This window comes from Salvelinus namaycush, chromosome 29, assembly GCF_016432855.1.
Source record: "Salvelinus namaycush isolate Seneca chromosome 29, SaNama_1.0, whole genome shotgun sequence".
Classification (NCBI taxonomy): Eukaryota; Metazoa; Chordata; class Actinopteri; order Salmoniformes; family Salmonidae; genus Salvelinus; species Salvelinus namaycush.
Window position 1 is genome coordinate 35160435 of NC_052335.1, and position 20024 is coordinate 35180458.

At 46.6% G+C, this 20024-nt stretch overlaps 1 protein-coding gene across 1 annotated transcript in view; it reads left to right on the forward strand.

The window, feature by feature from the left end:
* Nucleotides 1-1164: 1164 nt before the first annotated feature.
* Nucleotides 1165-20024, forward strand: part of LOC120024091 (sushi domain-containing protein 6-like) — a 56663-nt gene continuing 37803 nt past the window's right edge. Inside the window, exon 1 of the mRNA XM_038968222.1 lies at nucleotides 1165-1342. The gene's annotated coding sequence lies outside the window, so the exon portion shown is untranslated. The remainder of the gene's footprint in view (nucleotides 1343-20024) is intronic.

The following is a 20024-nucleotide window of genomic DNA, read 5'->3' on the forward strand; positions in this document are numbered from 1 at the left end:
GTCGAATGCTGCAAAGAAACCACTACTAAAGGACACCAATAATAAGAAGAGACTTCTTATTGGTTCCCACCGTGAAGCATGGAGGAGGAGGTGTGAGGGTGTGGTTTTTAATTTACTGGTGACACTGTCTGTGATTTATTTAGAATTCAAGGCACACTTAACCAGCATGGCTACCACAGCATTTTGCAACGATTCTCCATCCCATCGGGTTTGTGCTTAGTCGAGCTATCATTTTGTTTTTCAACAGGACAACGACCCAACACACCTCCAGGCTGTGTAAAGGCTATTTTCTCAAGAAAGAGAGTGATGGAGTGCTGCATCAGATGACCTGTCCTCCACAATCACCTGACCTCAACCTAATTGAGATGGTTTGAGATGAGTTGGACCGCAGAGGGATGGAAAAGCAGGCAACAAGTGCTCATCATATGTGGGAACTCCTTACAGACTTTTGGAAAAGCATTCGTCATGAAGCTGATTGAGAGCATGCCAAGAGTGTGTGAAGCTGTCATCAAGGCAAAGGGTGGCAACTTTGAAGAATATCAAATATAAAATATATTTTGATTTGTTTAACACTTTTTTGGTTACTATGTGATTCCATATGTGTTATTTCATCATGTTGATGCCCTCACTATTATTCTACAATGTAGAAAATAGTCAAAATAAATAAGAACCCTGGAATGAGTAGGTGTGTCCAAACTTTTGACTGCTACTGTAAGTATTCACACCCTTGAGTCAATACTTTGTAGAATAACCTTTTGCAGTGATTAGAGCTTTGAGTCGTCTTGGGTATGTCTGTACCAGCTTTGTTCATCTGGATTTGGGGATTTTCTCCCATTATCTCTAGCTGGTTTTCTCAAGTGGTCAATTTTCTTCTTCACGATTGGCTGAATCCTCCTGATGACCTGGTTGGACATGACTCCAACAGGGTCCACCAGGAGGGATCAGCCAATAACGTTGAAAGTCCGTCCCATCCAGTTGGCTACAGTAAAATGGTGGAAGCCCTCAATGGCGCTTCCCATGTAATACGGGCTTTTGGCCACTAGAGGCCTCTATCATTCATTTATTATACAGTCATTTGCCTGACTGCGGTCTCGACTACTGGTTCCCATGGACACCGTGCGAAAGCGAGGCGGCTGGTGTGTTTCCGCTTACCTCACACTGAGAAGAACGAAACCGGTTAGCTTTTGGGACGAAGCGAAGGAAAGGACAATACCATACGAAATAAGCCATTTCGCGCTTAACTTAACAATTGGAGGATAGTCTGTCTATTTTAATTATTTGAGTCCATGTCCCGACAGTGAGAACGAAGAGGAGGGCTTGAAGGTATTTAGGCTTTTCGTTGGTAAGTGTCTTCTTCTGTTTGTCTCAAGCTACCGGTAAGCATACGGAATCTGTCTGGCTTGTGCTGCATACTGGCGCTGTTAGGTTCTCCCTCTCTGTCAGTATCATATTCTGATGTTGGCCTCCTGCTTGGTTTAGGCCTATTTTCTAGATGTTGTACCAGTGAAAAACAGAAACAAATGTTACTAGTTAATACTTTTGTCATTTTTGCCAACATCTGTCTGTTAACTGTTACTACTAAGCTTCTATGTGAGCTCAACAATGTCCTAGGGGACAAGGTTGGCTAGCTAACGTAAGATCTAGTTACTAGTTAGCGGGTTTGAACTTTGGATTTTTGTGTTGATCTGTAATTTAAGGTTATCTGACCCATCAGGCGATTTGAACCTTCAAAAGATCTTCAGTGTTTGTAAACCAACAATGGCATGTCAGTCAGTGGGTCTTTTGCAACAACAGAGATAGAAAGGTCGGCCAAGGGCCATTGTAATGAGGAAGGAACCCCGTTGTGTTGTGGATGATTAGCCGGGGGGGGGGTCACAATGCCTAGTAAAATAGATGCCATAATAGCTATCTACCAGTAGGACCATAAAAAGTTACTGATAACCAGTTCGTGAAAGACATAACTCTGTGATTATACAAGTTGCCCATCCCTTTAGATGGGTGTTACTACAACAGACTGGGACTCTGTCTAATAAACGTGATCATAAGTTTTCTACAGAAGATAATGTAGTAGCTAGTTATCCAGTTACAGCAGTAACCTACATTGTGGTAACCTTAGGGCTGTAATATTGGCTCTCAGTAATATTTCCCAACCGTTTTACATGTTGACGTGTCCTGACATGCCAGCAGATCACTAGCAATGCATTTCAATCTACAGTGTGTAATTGTTGTAATCTTAGCGCTTTACTGGTACATTGTTGCAATTAATCCTTATGTTCAACTGATTACATTGTGTCAATATATATATATATATATATATGTGTGTGTGTGTGTGTGTGTGTGTGTGTGTGTGTGTGTGTGTGTGTGTGTGTGTGTGTGTGTGTGTGTGTGTGTGTGTGTGTGTGTGTGTGTGGACCATGATAGATCATTCCTGATGTGGACACCGGGGAATGTATGTAGATGTATGCGTGTGTACAGTCGGCCGGGCATGCGCGCTGCACTCTGTTTAGCTGGCAGTACAGTTGCACGTGTTAACGCGTGTGACTCGTGTCGATTCAGCATCAGCTGTACTAGTATGAGGACATTCTATATTTACATTTTGCCAAGTCTGCTAGGCGCAGTTAATAGATTGTAATATATATTTTTTAGTTTAAGCGGTAGACTTACATATTGTGGTTATATCACAGCCCAGTTAAAGTAATTTATTATTACAAACCAATTAAGACAACAACTTAGGTAAGTAGAATTTGATAAGCAACAAATCCAGTTAAGTTAACCAAATAAGTGATGCTTATTTGGTCGAATATAAATTGTTTCAAATTAGCAACAAAACATTTTGTTGACCAAATATGACACTCACTCATTGACCTCATACAAAAATGTTGGTGGACAGATTTTGGGCGGAGTAAAACCTCCATAAAAGATTCCTCACTTAGGTTTATTTCCGTGGATAGATATTTGGTGGTTGCCTCTTCCTCTCTGCTCCTACTCTCTCTGTCCCTCTCTCTTCCTCTTCCTCTCTGCTCCTACTCTCTCTGTCCCTCTCTCTTTCTCTCCCTCCCCATGCTGCCTCTTCCTCTCTGCTCCTACTCTCTCTGTCCCTCTCTCTTTCTCTCCCTCCCCATGCTGCCTCTTCCTCTCTGCTCCTACTCTCTCTGTCCCTCTCTCTTTCTCTCCCTCCCCATGCTGTCTCTCTCTTCCTCTCCCCCCCCATGCTGTCTCTCTCTTTCTCTCCCTCCCCATGCTGTCTCTCTCTTCCTCTCCCTCCCCATGCTGTCTCTCTCTTTCTCTCCCTCCCCATGCTGTCTCTCTCTCTCTCCCTCCCCATGCTGTCTCTCTCTTTCTCTCCCTCCCCATGCTGTCTCTCTCTTTCTCTCCCTCCCATGCTGTCTCTCTCTTTCTCTCCCTCCCCATGCTGTGTCTCTCTCTTCCTCTCCCTCCCCATGCTGTGTCTCTCTCTTCCTCTCCCTCCCCATGCTGTGTCTCTCTCTTCCTCTCCCTCCCCATGCTGTTTCTCTCTTTCTCTCCCTCCCCATGCTGTGTTTCTCTCTTTCTCTCCCTCCCCATGCTGTGTTTCTCTCTTTCTCTCCCTCCCCATGCTGTCTCTCTCTCTTTCTCTCCCTCCCCATGCTGTCTCTCTCTCTTTCTCTCCCTCCCCATGCTGTTTCTCTCTTTCTCTCCCTCCCCATGCTGTCTCTCTCTTTCTCTCCCTCCCCATGCTGTCTCTCTCTTTCTCTCCCTCCCCATGCTGTGTCTCTCTCTTCCTCTCCCTCCCCATGCTGTGTCTCTCTCTTCCTCTCCCTCCCCATGCTGTTTCTCTCTTCCTCTCCCTCCCCATGCTGTTTCTCTCTTCCTCTCCCTCCCCATGCTGTTTCTCTCTTTCTCTCCCTCCCCATGCTGTGTTTCTCTCTTTCTCTCCCTCCCCATGCTGTCTCTCTCTCTTTCTCTCCCTCCCCATGCTGTCTCTCTCTCTTTCTCTCCCTCCCCATGCTGTCTCTCTCTCTTTCTCTCCCTCCCCATGCTGTCTCTCTCTCTTTCTCTCCCTCCCCATGCTGTCTCTCTCTCTCTTTCTCTCCCACCCCATGCTGTCTCTCTCTCTTTCTCTCCCACCCCATGCTGTCTCTCTCTCTTTCTCTCCCTCCCCATGCTGTCTCTCTCTCTTTCTCTCCCCCCCCATGCTGTCTCTCTCTCTTTCTCTCCCACCCCATGCTGTCTCTCTCTCTTTCTCTCCCACCCCATGCTGTCTCTCTCTCTTTCTCTCCCTCCCCATGCTGTCTCTCTCTCTTTCTCTCCCACCCCATGCTGTCTCTCTCTCTTTCTCTCCCTCCCCATGCTGTCTCTCTCTCTTTCTCTCCCTCCCCATGCTGTCTCTCTCTCTTTCTCTCCCTCCCCATGCTGTCTCTCTCTCTTTCTCTCCCTCCCCATGCTGTCTTTCTCTCCCTCCCCATGCTGTCTTTCTCTCCCTCCCCATGCTGCCTCTCTCCATAGGAAGGCCCTCCTCTCTCGTTTCACTCTTATGCCTCTTTCTCTATGCCTCAGTCTGGGTTCTCTCCTCTCAGCCCCAGCCTGGCTCTAGGCAGCTCCATCAGAGTAGAGGGCTGAACTCAAGGCATTAGTCAGGCCTATCAGATGGCAATCTCTTCACGGCTGTTCCCTGGCACACTGAGTGCTCTGTTCCCAGACACATGCCTTTGCTCCCTCTCTCCCCCCTGCTCTCTCTCCCTCTCTCTCCCCTGCTCTCTCTCTCGCTCTCTCTCTCTCTCCCCTGCTCTCTCTCTCTCTCCCCTGCTCTCTCTCTCTCTCCCCTGCTCTCTCTCTCTCTCTCCCCTGCTCTCTCTCTCTCTCTCCCCTGCTCTCTCTCTCTCTCTCCCCTGCTCTCTCTCTCTCTCTCCCCTGCTCTCTCTCTCTCTCTCCTGCTCTCTCTCTCTCTCTCTCTCCTGCTCTCTCTCTCTCTCTCTCTCTCTCTCTCCCCCCTTCTCTCTCTCTCTCTCCCCTTCTCTCTCTCTCTCTCTCTCTCCCCTTCTCTCTCTCTCTCTCTCTCTCTCTCTCTCTCTCTCCCCCCTTCTCTCTCTCTCTCTCCCCTTCTCTCTCTCTCTCTCTCTCTCTCTCTCTCTCTCTCTCTCTCTCTCTCTCTCTCTCTCTCTCCCCTTCTCTCTCTCTCTCTCTCTCTCTCCCCTGCTCTCTCTCTCTCTCTCTCTCTCCCCTGCTCTCTCTCTCTCCCCCTGCGCTGCTCTCTCTCTCCTGCCTACTCTCTCCCCCTTCTATCTTTGCGCTCTAGAAGCCACGGGCAGCAGGGAAACCACAGCACGTTGGAGTGGAGGTATCCCTGCATTCTTTTCTTCCCCAAGTCTCTCTCACTTCCCTCCCATCCCTCTATCCTCTATTTCCTTCCCTCCTTCAGAAGTTGAGATCCTTAGGCGTGTTGTGCCAATATACATTAGGCTCACATGACTGACTGGTGAACAAGATAAGGATACCTCATGACCAGGAGGACTGTTTTGATGTTGTTGACAAACATCAGGCCCACTTTTGTCTGAGGAAGGAGTTGAGGACAGCACATTAAGAATGTTTCTTTGACATGAGACACAATTTTCCACTGGGATTTTACTGAGCTTGTAATCTGATTTACAGCAGCAATCAGCAATCAGGTGACAGTGGAGTAGTACTGACTTACAGCAGCATTCAGGTGACAGTAGAGTAGTACTGACTTACAGTGGAGTAGTACTGACTTACAGCAGCATTCAGGTGACAGTAGAGTAGTACTGACTTACAGTAGAGTAGTACTGACTTACAGTAGAGTAGTACTGACTTACAGTAGAGTAGTACTGACTTACAGTAGAGTAGTACTGACTTACAGTAGAGTAGTAATGACTTACAGTAGAGTAGTACTGACTTACAGCAGAGTAGTACTGACTTACAGCAGCATTCAGGTGACAGTAGAGTAGTACTGACTTACAGTAGAGTAGTACTGACTTACAGTGGAGTAGTACTGACTTACAGTAGAGTAGTACTGACTTACAGCAGCATTCAGGTGACAGTAGAGTAGTACTGACTTACAGTAGAGTAGTACTGACTTACAGTAGAGTAGTACTGACTTACAGTAGAGTAGTACTGACTTACAGTAGAGTAGTACTGACTTACAGTAGAGTAGTACTGACTTACAGCAGCATTCAGGTGACAGTAGAGTAGTACTGACTTACAGTAGAGTAGTACTGACTTACAGTGGAGTAGTACTGACTTACAGTAGAGTAGTACTGACTTACAGTAGAGTAGTACTGACTTACAGTAGAGTAGTACTGACTTACAGTAGAGTAGTACTGACTTACAGTAGAGTAGTACTGACTTACAGTGGAGTAGTACTGACTTACAGTGGAGTAGTACTGACTTACTGTGGAGTAGTACTGACTTACAGTGGAGTAGTACTGACTTACAGTAGAGTAGTACTGACTTACAGTGGAGTAGTACTGACTTACAGCAGCATTCAGGTAACAGTAGAGTAGTACTGACTTACAGTAGAGTAGTACTGACTTACAGTAGAGTAGTACTGACTTACAGTAGAGTAGTACTGACTTACAGTAGAGTAGTACTGAGAGCTTTTCCCCCTTAACCAGACAGAAGGGTGTGCTTCCCTAATGGCAGCCTATTCCCTATATAGTGCACTACTTTCCCTATATAATGTGCTACTTTTGACCAGAGCCCTATAGGCCATTGTCAAAAGTAGTGCACTAGCCTATATAGGGAATAGGGCGTCATGTGGGACAGGACCAAGATGTGAGAAGTTACAAGTAGGCCATCAGATTTCAGACTGAGAACACTCTACTGACCAGGGACAATGTTTATTTCTTGTAAGGATTCAATACGATATTCAGGAACATGGGTTGTAATTTCGGCACCCAGAACCAAATCTCGCCTGCTTGCGGACTAGATACTCTGTTTCGTCTGTCATGAGATTACATGGGTTGTAAAATTAACTAACTCATCTATGACACAACATCCAGAATAACATCAGTTGTGGGCACCAATTCAGACCACTAGGCTAAATGAATTATTTTTGGTCATCTGTGCAGATGACATCGGTTTTGTACCAATTTATTTCCAGTAACATATCCGTTTCATTGGCAGTTGTATTGTCAGCCTGGGGGCCAGAGTGTTTGTTTAAGGAAGTGTTCTGTTGATTGGCCGGTTTGTTCAAACTTTGAAGGTGTTGATCACTGTATAAAACCAGGAAACATTCATTTCTATTGCCATTGTGTTACGTTCCGTAAGAAGACATTGACGACAGAGGCCAAAACAATGCTTTCTTGAAGGGCCAACTGAGAGCAGAGCTCAACGGAAAGGCTGGGCGTTAGGAGCAGAGCAATATTAGGTTGTGTGTTAGTACGACTAGGTTGGGTGTTAGTACGACTAGGTTGGGTGTTAGTACGACTAGGTTGGGTGTTAGTACGACTAGGTTGGGTGTTAGTACGACTAGGTTGGGTGTTAGTGCGACTAGGTTGGGTGTTAGTGCGACTAGGTTGGGTGTTAGTGCGACTAGGTTGGGTGTTAGTGCGACTAGGTTGGGTGTTAGTACGACTAGGTTGGGTGTTAGTACGACTAGGTTGGGTGTTAGTACGACTAGGTTGGGTGTTAGTACGACTAGGTTGGGTGTTAGTACGACTAGGTTGGGTGTTAGTACGACTAGGTTGGGTGTTAGTACGACTAGGTTGTGTGTTAGTACGACTAGGTTGGGTGTTAGTACGACTAGGTTGGGTGTTAGTACGACTAGGTTGGGTGTTAGTACGACTAGGTTGGGTGTTAGTACGACTAGGTTGGGTGTTAGTGCGACTAGGTTGGGTGTTAGTGCGACTAGGTTGGGTGTTAGTGCGACTAGGTTGGGTGTTAGTACGACTAGGTTGGGTGTTAGTGCGACTAGGTTGGGTGTTAGTACGACTACTCTGCCTTATTACACAGTTATAATCATTAACGTGATTCAGTGTTCATTTCAGTGTTCATATCAGACAATCTACAGTAGCAGGCCGTGTGGTGATGCCATCCTCCTTGAGTGAATAGATCACGCAGCACGGTACCTTACTCTGCAGAGGACAACACAAGAAGACCTTGGAGGAGGCAGAATCGAGGTCAAACGATTTTAGGAATGTAAAAGATAAATAATGACTCAGGAAATAGATTACACACAATATATTCACAAGGTAAAACAAAAAAATATGTCCCTTCACTCTCCTGGTGGTCTTATTCCTACAGGCCAATCAGGCTGCTTTGTGTTGCAGAATTTCGCAACTTTGGATTCATTTATTTTTCATTTTACTTCTCACATTCTCAGGCTTGAGAAAGTAATCAAGCTCCTTCTGCTTTTGGCTTCCCATCACAAATATCACAGCAGCCTTGCTATGCAAACAGCTAGGCTACACCTGAAGAGGTCCTTTGAACTAACACAATATGACAGTTGATGTTGATTGTGTGTGTTTTTGTTTGTTGGTTAGAGAGGCGGGCCATCTTGTCCTTACCGAGTACATCTACGTCAACGAAGCTCTACAGAATATCCCAGAGTGCATTGCAAGTGCAACCAATGCTATGATGATGATGATGTTGTCTGTTCTGTTCAGACTATGGCCACTTGGCACGATGTAGTGCCAGCGTAGAGCGTTTACCACCTCCCACCAGCCGGTGTGCAGGTAACTCAGTCTTTCTACCGGGGAGCAGAACTCAAGGTGGCAGAAAGGGATCGGAATGGATTTTCATGGGCCACAAGGTGTGTGTGTGTCGCCGTTACCTACCGGGGCTCTGTTCTGGTGCCAGCTGCCACGCAGCAGAAATGGAATCCAATCACATTTCCCCCCCAGCTCTGTTCTGTTCAGCTCAGCAGCTCCATGCTATTAGCTATAAGGTGCTCAGCAGCCTAATGGACCCACTGCCCTCCACTCTCCTGAGGCATGCTGCTGACATGCCAGGATAGCTTGCTACTGCTAGGTTCAGTAGCCATGCTATTAGCTATTAGCTACCAGATCAGCAGGCTGGTTGTGACGACTGGCTAGCTCTGAGCTAATGGACCCACTGCCCTCCACTCTCCTGAGGCATGCTGCCTGCCAGGCTAGCCTGCTATTGCCACTGACTGCTGACTAATACAGCCTAACACTAGGCTATCGCTCCCTAATCGCTACCCAGTAATGAAGGTTCTACACCTGGATCTCCTTTGTGTTAATGATCTTAATTCCTTGATGTGGATTTCTTTTCTCCTTTTAGTTTTCTTTATCCGCTAGAGCTGAGTGTTACCTGTAGTTTCTCTGAGGGAGGGGGGGGCTAAGGGTAGTTTCTCTGAGGGAGGGGGGGCTAAGGGTAGTTTCTCTGAGGGGGGGGGGGGCTAAGGGTAGTGTCTCAGGGAAGGGGGGCTAAGGGTAGTGTCTCTGAAGGAGGGGGGGGCTAAGGGTAGTGTCTCTGAAGGGGGGGGGGGGGCTACGGGTAGTGTCTCTGAAGGAGGGGGGGGGGGCTAAGGGTAGTGTCTCTGAAGGAGGGGGGGGCTACGGGTAGTTTCTCTGAAGGAGGGGGGGCTAGGGTAGTTTCTCTGAAGGAGGGGGGGGCTAAGGGTAGTGTCTCTGAGGGAGGGGGGGCTAAGGGTAGTGTCTCTGAAGGGGGGGCTAAGGGTAGTGTCTCTGAAGGGGGGGCTAAGGGTAGTGTCTCTGAAGGGGGGGGGGGGCTAAGGGTAGTGTCTCTGAAGGGGGGGGGGGGCTAAGGGTAGTGTCTCTGAAGGGGGGGGGGGGCTAAGGGTAGTGTCTCTGAAGGGGGGGGGGGCTAAGGGTAGTGTCTCTGAAGGGGGGGGGGGCTAAGGGTAGTGTCTCTGAAGGAGGGGGGGGGGCTACGGGTAGTGTCTCTGAAGGGGGGGGGGGCTACGGGTAGTGTCTCTGAAGGAGGGGGGGGCTAAGGGTAGTGTCTCTGAAGGAGGGGGGCTAAGGGTAGTGTCTCTGAAGGAGGGGGGGCTAAGGGTAGTGTCTCTGAAGGAGGGGGGGGCTAAGGGTAGTTTCTCTGAAGGAGGGGGGGGGGCTACGGGTAGTGTCTCTGAAGGAGGGGGGGCTACGGGTAGTGTCTCTGAAGTAGGGGGGGCTAAGGGTAGTGTCTCTGAAGGAGGGGGGGCTAAGGGTAGTGTCTCTGAAGGAGGGGGGGCTAAGGGTAGTTTCTTTGAAGGAGGGGGGGCTAAGGGTAGTGTCTCGAGGGGGGGCTAAGGGTAGTGTCTCTGAAGGAGGGGGGGCTAAGGGTAGTGTCTCTGAAGGAGGGGGGGGGGGGCTAAGGGTAGTGTCTCTGAAGGAGGGGGGGGGGGGCTAAGGGTAGTGTCTCTGAAGGAGGGGGGGGGGGGGCTAAGGGTAGTGTCTCTGAAGGAGGGGGGGCTAAGGGTAGTGTCTCTGAAGGAGGGGGGGCTAAGGGTAGTTTCTTTGAAGGAGGGGGGGCTAAGGGTAGTGTCTCTGAAGGAGGGGGGGGGGGGCTAAGGGTAGTGTCTCTGAAGGAGGGGGGGGGGGGGCTAAGGGTAGTGTCTCTGAAGGAGGGGGGGGGGGGGCTAAGGGTAGTGTCTCTGAAGGAGGGGGGGGGGGGGCTAAGGGTAGTGTCTCTGAAGGAGGGGGGGGGGCTAAGGGTAGTGTCTCTGAAGGAGGGGGGGGGGGGGCTAAGGGTAGTGTCTCTGAAGGAGGGGGGGGGGGGGGCTAAGGGTAGTGTCTCTGAAGGAGGGGGGGGGGGCTAAGGGTAGTGTCTCTGAAGGAGGGGGGGCTAAGGGTAGTGTCTCTGAAGGAGGGGGGGGCTAAGGGTAGTGTCTCTGAAGGAGGGGGGGGGCTAAGGGTAGTGTCTCTGAAGGAGGGGGGGGGGGGCTAAGGGTAGTGTCTCTGAAGGAGGGGGGGGGGGGGGCTAAGGGTAGTGTCTCTGAAGGAGGGGGGGGGGGGGGGCTAAGGGTAGTGTCTCTGAAGGAGGGGGGGGGGCTAAGGGTAGTGTCTCTGAAGGAGGGGGGGCTAAGGGTAGTGTCTCTGAAGGAGGGGGGGCTAAGGGTAGTTTCTTTGAAGGAGGGGGGGCTAAGGGTAGTGTCTCTGAAGGAGGGGGGGCTAAGGGTAGTGTCTCTGAAGGAGGGGGGGGGGGGCTAAGGGTAGTGTCTCTGAAGGAGGGGGGGGGGGGCTAAGGGTAGTGTCTCTGAAGGAGGGGGGGGGGGGCTAAGGGTAGTGTCTCTGAAGGAGGGGGGGGGGGGCTAAGGGTAGTGTCTCTGAAGGAGGGGGGGGGGGGGCTAAGGGTAGTGTCTCTGAAGGAGGGGGGGGGCTAAGGGTAGTGTCTCTGAAGGAGGGGGGGCTAAGGGTAGTGTCTCTGAAGGGGGGGGGGGGCTAAGGGTAGTGTCTCTGAAGGAGGGGGGGCTAAGGGTAGTGTCTCTGAAGGAGGGGGGGGGGGGGCTAAGGGTAGTGTCTCTGAAGGAGGGGGGGGGGGGGGCTAAGGGTAGTGTCTCTGAAGGAGGGGGGGGGGCTAAGGGTAGTGTCTCTGAAGGAGGGGGGGGGCTAAGGGTAGTGTCTCTGAAGTAGGGGGGGCTACGGGTAGTGTCTCTGAAGGAGGGGGGGGCTAAGGGTAGTGTCTCTGAAGGAGGGGGGGCTAAGGGTAGTGTCTCTGAAGGAGGGGGGGGGGGGGGCTAAGGGTAGTGTCTCTGAAGGAAGGGGGGGGGGCTAAGGGTAGTTTCTCTGAAGGAGGGGGGGGGGCTAAGGGTAGTTTCTCTGAGGGAGGGGGGGGGGGGGGGGCTAAGGGTAGTTTCTCTGAAGGAAGGGGGGGGCTAAGGGTAGTGTCTCTGAAGGAGGGGGGGGGGGTTAAGGGTAGTTTCTCTGAGGGAGGGGGGGGGGGGGGGGGCGGCTAAGGGTAGTGTCTCTGAAGGAGGGGGGCTAAGGGTAGTTTCTGTCTCGCTCTGTTTCTCTGCTGTGATCTCAGCTCCAACATCTTTTTTTCCCCTCTCTCTTTCTCCGTTTTCCTTTACCTCTCCCTCTTTCTCATGAATCCCAGTAGATTACCTCTCCCTCTTTCTCATGAATCCCAGTAGATTACCTCTCCCTGTCTCATGAATCCCAGTAGATTACCTCTCCCTGTCTCACGAATCCCTGTAGATTACCTCTCCCTGTCTCACGAATCCCTGTAGATTACCTCTCCCTGTCTCATGAATCCCAGTAGATTACCTCGCCCTGTCTCATGAATCCCAGTAGATTACCTCGCCCTGTCTCATGAATCCCAGTAGATTACCTCTCCCTGTCTCATGAATCCCAGTAGATTACCTCTCCCTGTCTCATGAATCCCAGTAGATTACCTCTCCCTGTCTCATGAATCCCTGTAGATTACCTCGCCCTGTCTCATGAATCCCTGTAGATTACCTCGCCCTGTCTCATGAATCCCTGTAGATTACCTCGCCCTGTCTCATGAATCCCAGTAGATTACCTCTCCCTGTCTCATGAATCCCTGTAGATTACCTCTCCCTGTCTCATGAATCCCTGTAGATTACCTCTCCCTGTCTCATGAATCCCAGTAGATTACCTCTCCCTGTCTCATGAATCCCTGTAGATTACCTCTCCCTGTCTCATGAATCCCTGTAGATTACCTCGCCCTGTCTCATGAATCCCTGTAGATTACCTCGCCCTGTCTCATGAATCCCAGTAGATTACCTCTCCCTGTCTCATGAATCCCTGTAGATTACCTCTCCCTGTCTCATGAATCCCTGTAGATTACCTCTCCCTGTCTCATGAATCCCAGTAGATTACCTCTCCCTGTCTCATGAATCCCTGTAGATTACCTCTCCCTGTCTCATGAATCCCTGTAGATTACCTCTCCCTGTCTCATGAATCCCTGTAGATTACCTCTCCCTGTCTCATGAATCCCAGTAGATTACCTCGCCCTGTCTCATGAATCCCAGTAGATTACCTCTCCCTGTCTCATGAATCCCAGTAGATTACCTCTCCCTGTCTCATGAATCCCTGTAGATTACCTCGCCCTGTCTCATGAATCCCAGTAGATTACCTCTCCCTGTCTCATGAATCCCTGTAGATTACCTCTCCCTGTCTCATGAATCCCAGTAGATTACCTCTCCCTGTCTCATGAATCCCAGTAGATTACCTCTCCCTGTCTCATGAATCCCAGTAGATTACCTCTCCCTGTCTCATGAATCCCTGTAGATTACCTCTCCCTGTCTCATGAATCCCTGTAGATTACCTCTCCCTGTCTCATGAATCCCAGTAGATTACCTCTCCCTGTCTCATGAATCCCTGTAGATTACCTCTCCCTGTCTCATGAATCCCCGTAGATTACCTCTCCCTGTCTCATGAATCCCCGTAGATTACCTCTCCCTGTCTCATGAATCCCAGTAGATTACCTCTCCCTGTCTCATGAATCCCAGTAGATTACCTCTCCCTCTTTCTCATCTATCCCTGTAGATTACCTCTCCCTGTCTCATGAATCCCAGTAGATTACCTCTCCCTGTCTCATGAATCCCTGTAGATTACCTCTCCCTGTCTCATGAATCCCAGTAGATTACCTCTCCCTCTTTCTCATCTATCCCTGTAGATGACCTCTCCCTGTCTCATGAATCCCAGTAGATTACCTCTCCCTGTCTCATGAATCCCAGTAGATTACCTCTCCCTGTCTCATGAATCCCAGTAGATTACCTCTCCCTGTCTCATGAATCCCAGTAGATTACCTCTCCCTGTCTCATGAATCCCAGTAGATTACCTCTCCCTGTCTCATGAATCCCAGTAGATTACCTCTCCCTGTCTCATGAATCCCAGTAGATTACCTCTCCCTGTCTCATGAATCCCAGTAGATTACCTCTCCCTGTCTCATGAATCCCTGTAGATTACCTCTCCCTGTCTCATGAATCCCAGTAGATTACCTCTCCCTGTCTCATGAATCCCAGTAGATTACCTCTCCCTGTCTCATGAATCCCAGTAGATTACCTCTCCCTGTCTCATGAATCCCAGTAGATTACCTCTCCCTGTCTCATGAATCCCAGTAGATTGGAGTACTATATTCCCCAGTGGAGCCATCACAGTGCAGAATGGCTGCTTCATTAAATCAGTTATCCACAGCAGTAGAGATCAGAGGAATTTCATATTGATGATGGCGATTAAAACCAATGTTCTCTGTAATAGGAGACTTAGGCCTGGAATGAGACGTAGGCCTGGAATGAGACGTAGGCCTGGAATGAGACGTAGGCCTGGAATGAGACGTAGGCCTGGAATGAGACGTAGGCCTGTGTCTGGACTCTCACTCAATTCAATACATGCTATATTGGCATGAATGGGTGGTTGCCACTGTTGCCATAGCAATGTAGATGAAGTATTACAGAAATTAACAATATGTTTAAGCAACAATAATAATAAACAATCATACTTGGAAAATCAGGGCCTAAAATTAACTTTTTGGCCCACCACTGTGGCAGGTAGTTCTTCTTCTTTTTTTTTACCAGCAATATATATATTTTTTGTGCTATAATTACATAAAAATTGTATGAACTGCCTTAATTTTGCTGGATACCCAGCACGGGTAGCTGCTGCCTTGTTTTGGGATCGGAGTCTTTTAACCAAAATATCAGATGAGACAAAATGTTCAGCTGCCCTGTTAAGGGCGGGAGGTTACCGTGGTAAGGGGGCCACTCAAGTCCTGTCGTGTGTGTGTGTGTGTGTGTGTGTGTGTGTGTGTGTGTGTGTGTGTGTGTGTGTGTGTGTGTGTGTGTGTGTGTGTGTGTGTGTGTGTGTGTGTGTGTGTGTGTGTGTGTGTGTGTGTGTGTGTGTGTGGACCATGATAGATCATTCCTGATGTGGGTGTGTGTGAGAGAGATTTGGGATCTGACTAGGGCGTCTCTTTGCTATAAGTTGAAGCAGCAGACTCAAACCTAACGTTGAAAAACAGCTGAGCTTGTGAAGAAAACAATGTAAATGGGCAGAAAACACAAGGACAAAGTCTCATTTTGTAGACTTTAGAGTAAAATGATTTGCTGCGTGAGGTGGGATATAGGATTCTTATTTCTTTGTGCGATTAGCAGCTATGAAACAAAATGGCAGACCACTGCAGCATTTCTCTGCTGCAACTCACCCCATGTACTCATACTTGAATTTTGACTTTTAATTTGTGAATGTAACGCTCGCATTGTAGAGGCCTGCAAATTGACCACCCGCCAACGTGTGAAATAGACATTCTAACCTGCTAATACCTCAATCTACCCACATTTCGCTGGTGGCGAGTGTTAATTATATGCCTTGTCTGTACCCCACACAGACAATTATCTGTAAGGTAATCCTTCTGGGGCTTTCGTCTGCTTTCCAACAGACACTGGGAGACAAATTCCCCTTTCAGCAGGACAATAACCTAAAACACAAGGCCAGATATACACTGGAGTTGCTCACCAAGACGACATTGAATGTGCCCGAGTGGCCTACTTACAGTTTAGACTCAAATAGACTTGAAAATCTATAGCAAGACTTTAAAATGGGTGTCTTGACAGAGCTTATAGGACACTCAGAGCTTGAAGAATGTACAAATATTGTACAATCCAGGTGTACAAAGCTCTTAAAGATGAATCCAGAAAGACTTACAGCTGTTAATCACTGGAAAAGGTGATTCTAACATGTACTGACTCAGGAGGTTGAATAATTATCTAATCAATATATATATATTAGTATTTGTTTAAAAAAAAGTAATCTTCCACTTCGACATTAGTGTATTTTATGTCGATTGTTGACCCCAAAAAAAAGACAATTTAAATCGATTTAAATCCTACTTTGTAACACAACAAAATGTAGGAAAAGTAAAGGGGTGTGAATACTTTCTGAAGTTTCTAAATACCTCCGAGTCATATTTGGAGCAGTGGAACAGGAAGTGTAGCTCATACTCTACTTCACCCGACCCACAGTACTTACAAAGACTTCTCTGACCTTCCATGTTTTTCTATGGTGCCCTGTCTCTATTGCCAGGCTATGGTGCCCTGTCTCTATTGCCAGGCTATGGTGCCCTGTCTCTATTGCCAGGCTATGGTCTCTCTTTCTTGTTCTGAGAGGGAGATTGGCACGCTACACACTGTCTGTCATCCACTGCCCTTAAATTGAAATTGAATTGAGAGAGAGAGGCACGGAGTATAGGCTACTAGGGAGAGGGGCTCTGTGTGTGAAACCGGATGCGTGAGGCTCGGAGCACCTTGGCAGACACAGAGGGGGCGAGAGAGACCACAAACACTTACCTCACTCGCGCTAGACTAACTTCATGCTAGTTATTTATCATCCCATCTGATGACATAGTAGGTCTGTCTGGACTACATCAAACCGAGAGAAGCTAGCTAATTGAGGCTAGTTATAACATTACTGCACTTCTTACCATTCTACAGTTAACGCCTACAAAGAACTCTATTCAGATTATATGTACCAACCTACTTGTTTTGCTTTTGGATGTTGTTGCCTTTCCTTCTCGTTTCACTTGTAGTTTTATTTTAATTCCATCGTCTGTTGATTTAGATATCTCCTAACTTGTTTGCTACACAAGCAGAGCGGCAATGCAATTGTCTCTCTCTCTACGGGAAGCGTAGCAATCAGAGTGCATAATCATTCATTTTTCTGTGACTTTTTTCCCCAAATCAATATGGAGTAGAGGTCGACCGATTTTAATCGGAATGGCCGATTTCAAGTTTTCATAACAATCGGAAATCGGTATTTTTGGACACCGACTTGGCCAATTTTTTTTATTTTTTTTTACACCTTTATTTAATCTTTATTTAACTAGGCAAGTCAGTTAACTTCTCTGGGATATGTGGGACGGTAGCGTCCCACTTGGCCAAAAGCCAGAAAAAATGTAGTGCACCAAATTCAAATATATTACTATAAAAATCGATCTTTCATGAAATCACACATGAAAAACACCAAATTAAAGCTACACATGTTGTGAATCCAGCCAACATGTCCGTGCTTCTACACCTGCATTGCTTGCTGTTTGGGGTTTTAGGCTGGGTTTCTGTACAGCACTTCGAGATATTAGCTGATGTACGAAGGGCTATATAAAATAAACTTGATTTGATTTTGATTTGATTTCAAAAAGGATTTATGGCGAAAGCACACCAAACAATTATGTTAGCTCAGTACATAGCCACAGAAAAACACAGCCATTTTCACAGCAAAAGATAGTAGTCACAAAAAGCAGAAATAGAGATAAAATGAATCACTAACCTTTGATCTTCATCAGATGACACTCATAGGACATCATGTTACACAATACATTTATGTTTTGTTCGATAATGTGCATATTTATATCCACAAATCTCGGTTTACATTGGCGCCATGTTCAGAAATGCCTCCAAAATATCCGGAGAAATTGCAGAGAGCCACGTCAAATAACAGAAATACTCATCATAAACTTTGATGAAAGATACATGTTTTACATATAATTAAAGATACACTTGTTCTTAGTGCAACCGCTGTGTCAGATTTTTTTTTAAATTACGTAAAAAGCACACCATGCAATAATCTGAGACGGCGCTCAAAAATAACAACATTTCTCCGCCATGTTGGAGTCAACAGAAATACGAAATTACATCATAAATATTCCCTTACCTTTGATCATCTTCATCAGAATGCACTCCCAGGAATCCTAGTTCCAAATAAATCGTTGTTTTGTTCGATAATGTCCATTACTTATGTCTAAGTAGCTACTTTTGCTAGCATGTTTAGTGCACATGTCCAAACGCTCGCGCAGATGCAGGCGAACTCGGACGAAAACTTCAAAAAGTTATATAACAGGTCGAATAAACTGGTTAACTTCTTGCCACTATAGGGGGTGCTGTTTCGCATTAGCATAATTTGCTCTCCAGATTAAACTGCCTAGTACTCAATTCTTGCTCGTACAATATGCATATTATTGTTATTATTGGATAGAAAACACTCTCTAGTTTCTATAGCCGTTTGAATTATGTCTCTGAGTGGAACAGAACTCATTCTACAGCACTTTTCCTGATAGGGAGTGAAATTTCAGAAATGTTGGCCTCTGGTCCCAGGTCAGTTTTAAAGTCCCTGTAAATCCTATGAGGATACAAATGGAGTCGATTGCGCAATCAGGGCCTGTATAAAACAGCACAAGGCGGAAGTGGATTTCTTTTCCTGCTGCGCCTGACGCACGAAGGACGTTGGACTGGATCTCTTTCCAAAGTTTGGTTTAGCCACTTATATATCGCCGGTCATGTTTTTACTCGTTATAGGTGTTAAAGACATCATAAGGTAGTTAATTTAAACCGTTTTATAGCAATTTATATCCGTTTAGTGCGATTTTGAGGCAATTCTTGGTGATGCACTTTGAAGCTTTGGGCACGTTTCCAGTACCGGTCGAACGTTAGTGGGCATTTCGACGGACAAGCGGACATCTTTCGACCAAAAGAAGATTAGACCCAAGAAAGGATACATTGCCCAAGATTCTGATGGAAGATCACCTCATAGTAAGAAATATTTAAGATGATAAATCGTTGTTCTGTCGAAAAATTTTAAACGCATATTCCGCCATTTTCTTTGGTATAGCTTCGCTTGGCGAACCCTGTATTGCACAGTAAGGATAATTTTAGAAATGTAATTCAGCGATTGCATTAAGAACTAATTTGTCTTTCGATAGCTGTCCAACTTATATTTTTTTAGTCAAGTTTATGAATAGTTAATCATGAGACAAGATCACTGTCAAATATGGCGCCCGACATTTTCAGGCTAGTTTTGCTAGTATTGTCATTGTATAACCACGGTTTTTTTTGTGGCTAAATATGCACATTTTCGAACAAACTCTATATGTATGTTGTAATATGATGTTACAGGAGTGTCATCGGAAGAATTCTGAGAAGGTTAGTGAAAAAATTAATATATTTTGGCGATGATTACGTTACCGCTCTCTTTGGCTTGAATCGATGCTCTGGTAACGTTTGCACATGTGGTATGCTAATATAACGATTTATTGTGTTTTCGCTGTAAAACACTTAGAACATCTGAAATATTGTCTGAATTCACAAGATCTGTGTCTTTCCATTGCTGTGAGCTGTGTATTTTTAAGAAATGTTTTATGATTAGTAATTAGGTAATACACGTTGCTCTGTGTATTTATTCTAGTCGAGTTGTGATGGTGGGTGCAATTGTAAACTATGATTTATACCTGAAATATGCACATTTTTCTAACAAAACCTATCCTATACAATAAATATGTTATTAGACTGTCATCTGATGAGGTTTTTTCTTGGTTAGTGGCTATCAATATCTTTATTTGGCCGAATTGGTGATAGCACCTGATGGAGTAAGAAACTGATGGAGTTAGAAAAGTGGTGTCTTTTGCTAACGTGGTTAGCTAATAGATTTACATATTTTGTCTTCCCTGTAAAACATTTTTAAAAATCTGAAATGGTGGCTTTATTCACAAGATCTGTATCTTTCATTTGGTGTCTTGGACTTGTGATTTAATGATATTTAGATGCTACTATTTAATTGTGACGCTATGCTAGCGATGCTAATCAGTGTGGGGGGGGTGGGGGGTGATCCCGGATACGGGGTTGAGGTTCGGTAAAGGTTAAACTAAGTAGAGAATCAATCTTCAGGATGTTGTTATCATATATGTCCAATAACGTTCCAACCGGAGCATTCCTTCATGTCTGTAGAAGTTATGGAACGCAAGGCGATATCATGAGGAAAGCGCGTGACCAGGAACTGGCATTCTGCCAGGCCAATGACTGAAACACCTCCCATCCGGCCCCACATCACACTAGAGGCTTCATTGACCAGTCTGAGAACTCTCACTTCCTGTTTGGATTTTTTCTCAGGTTTTTGCCTGCCATATGAGTACTGTTATACTCACAGTCAACATTCAAACAGTTTTAGAAACTTCAGAGTGTTTTATATCCAACAGTAATAATAATATGCATATATTAGCATCTGGGACAGAGTAGGAGGCAGTTCACTACCTGCCTCTCATTGCACTCCACGAGGAGACTGCCTGTTACGAAAATGCAGTAAGCCAAGGTAAGTTGCTAGCTAGCATTAAAC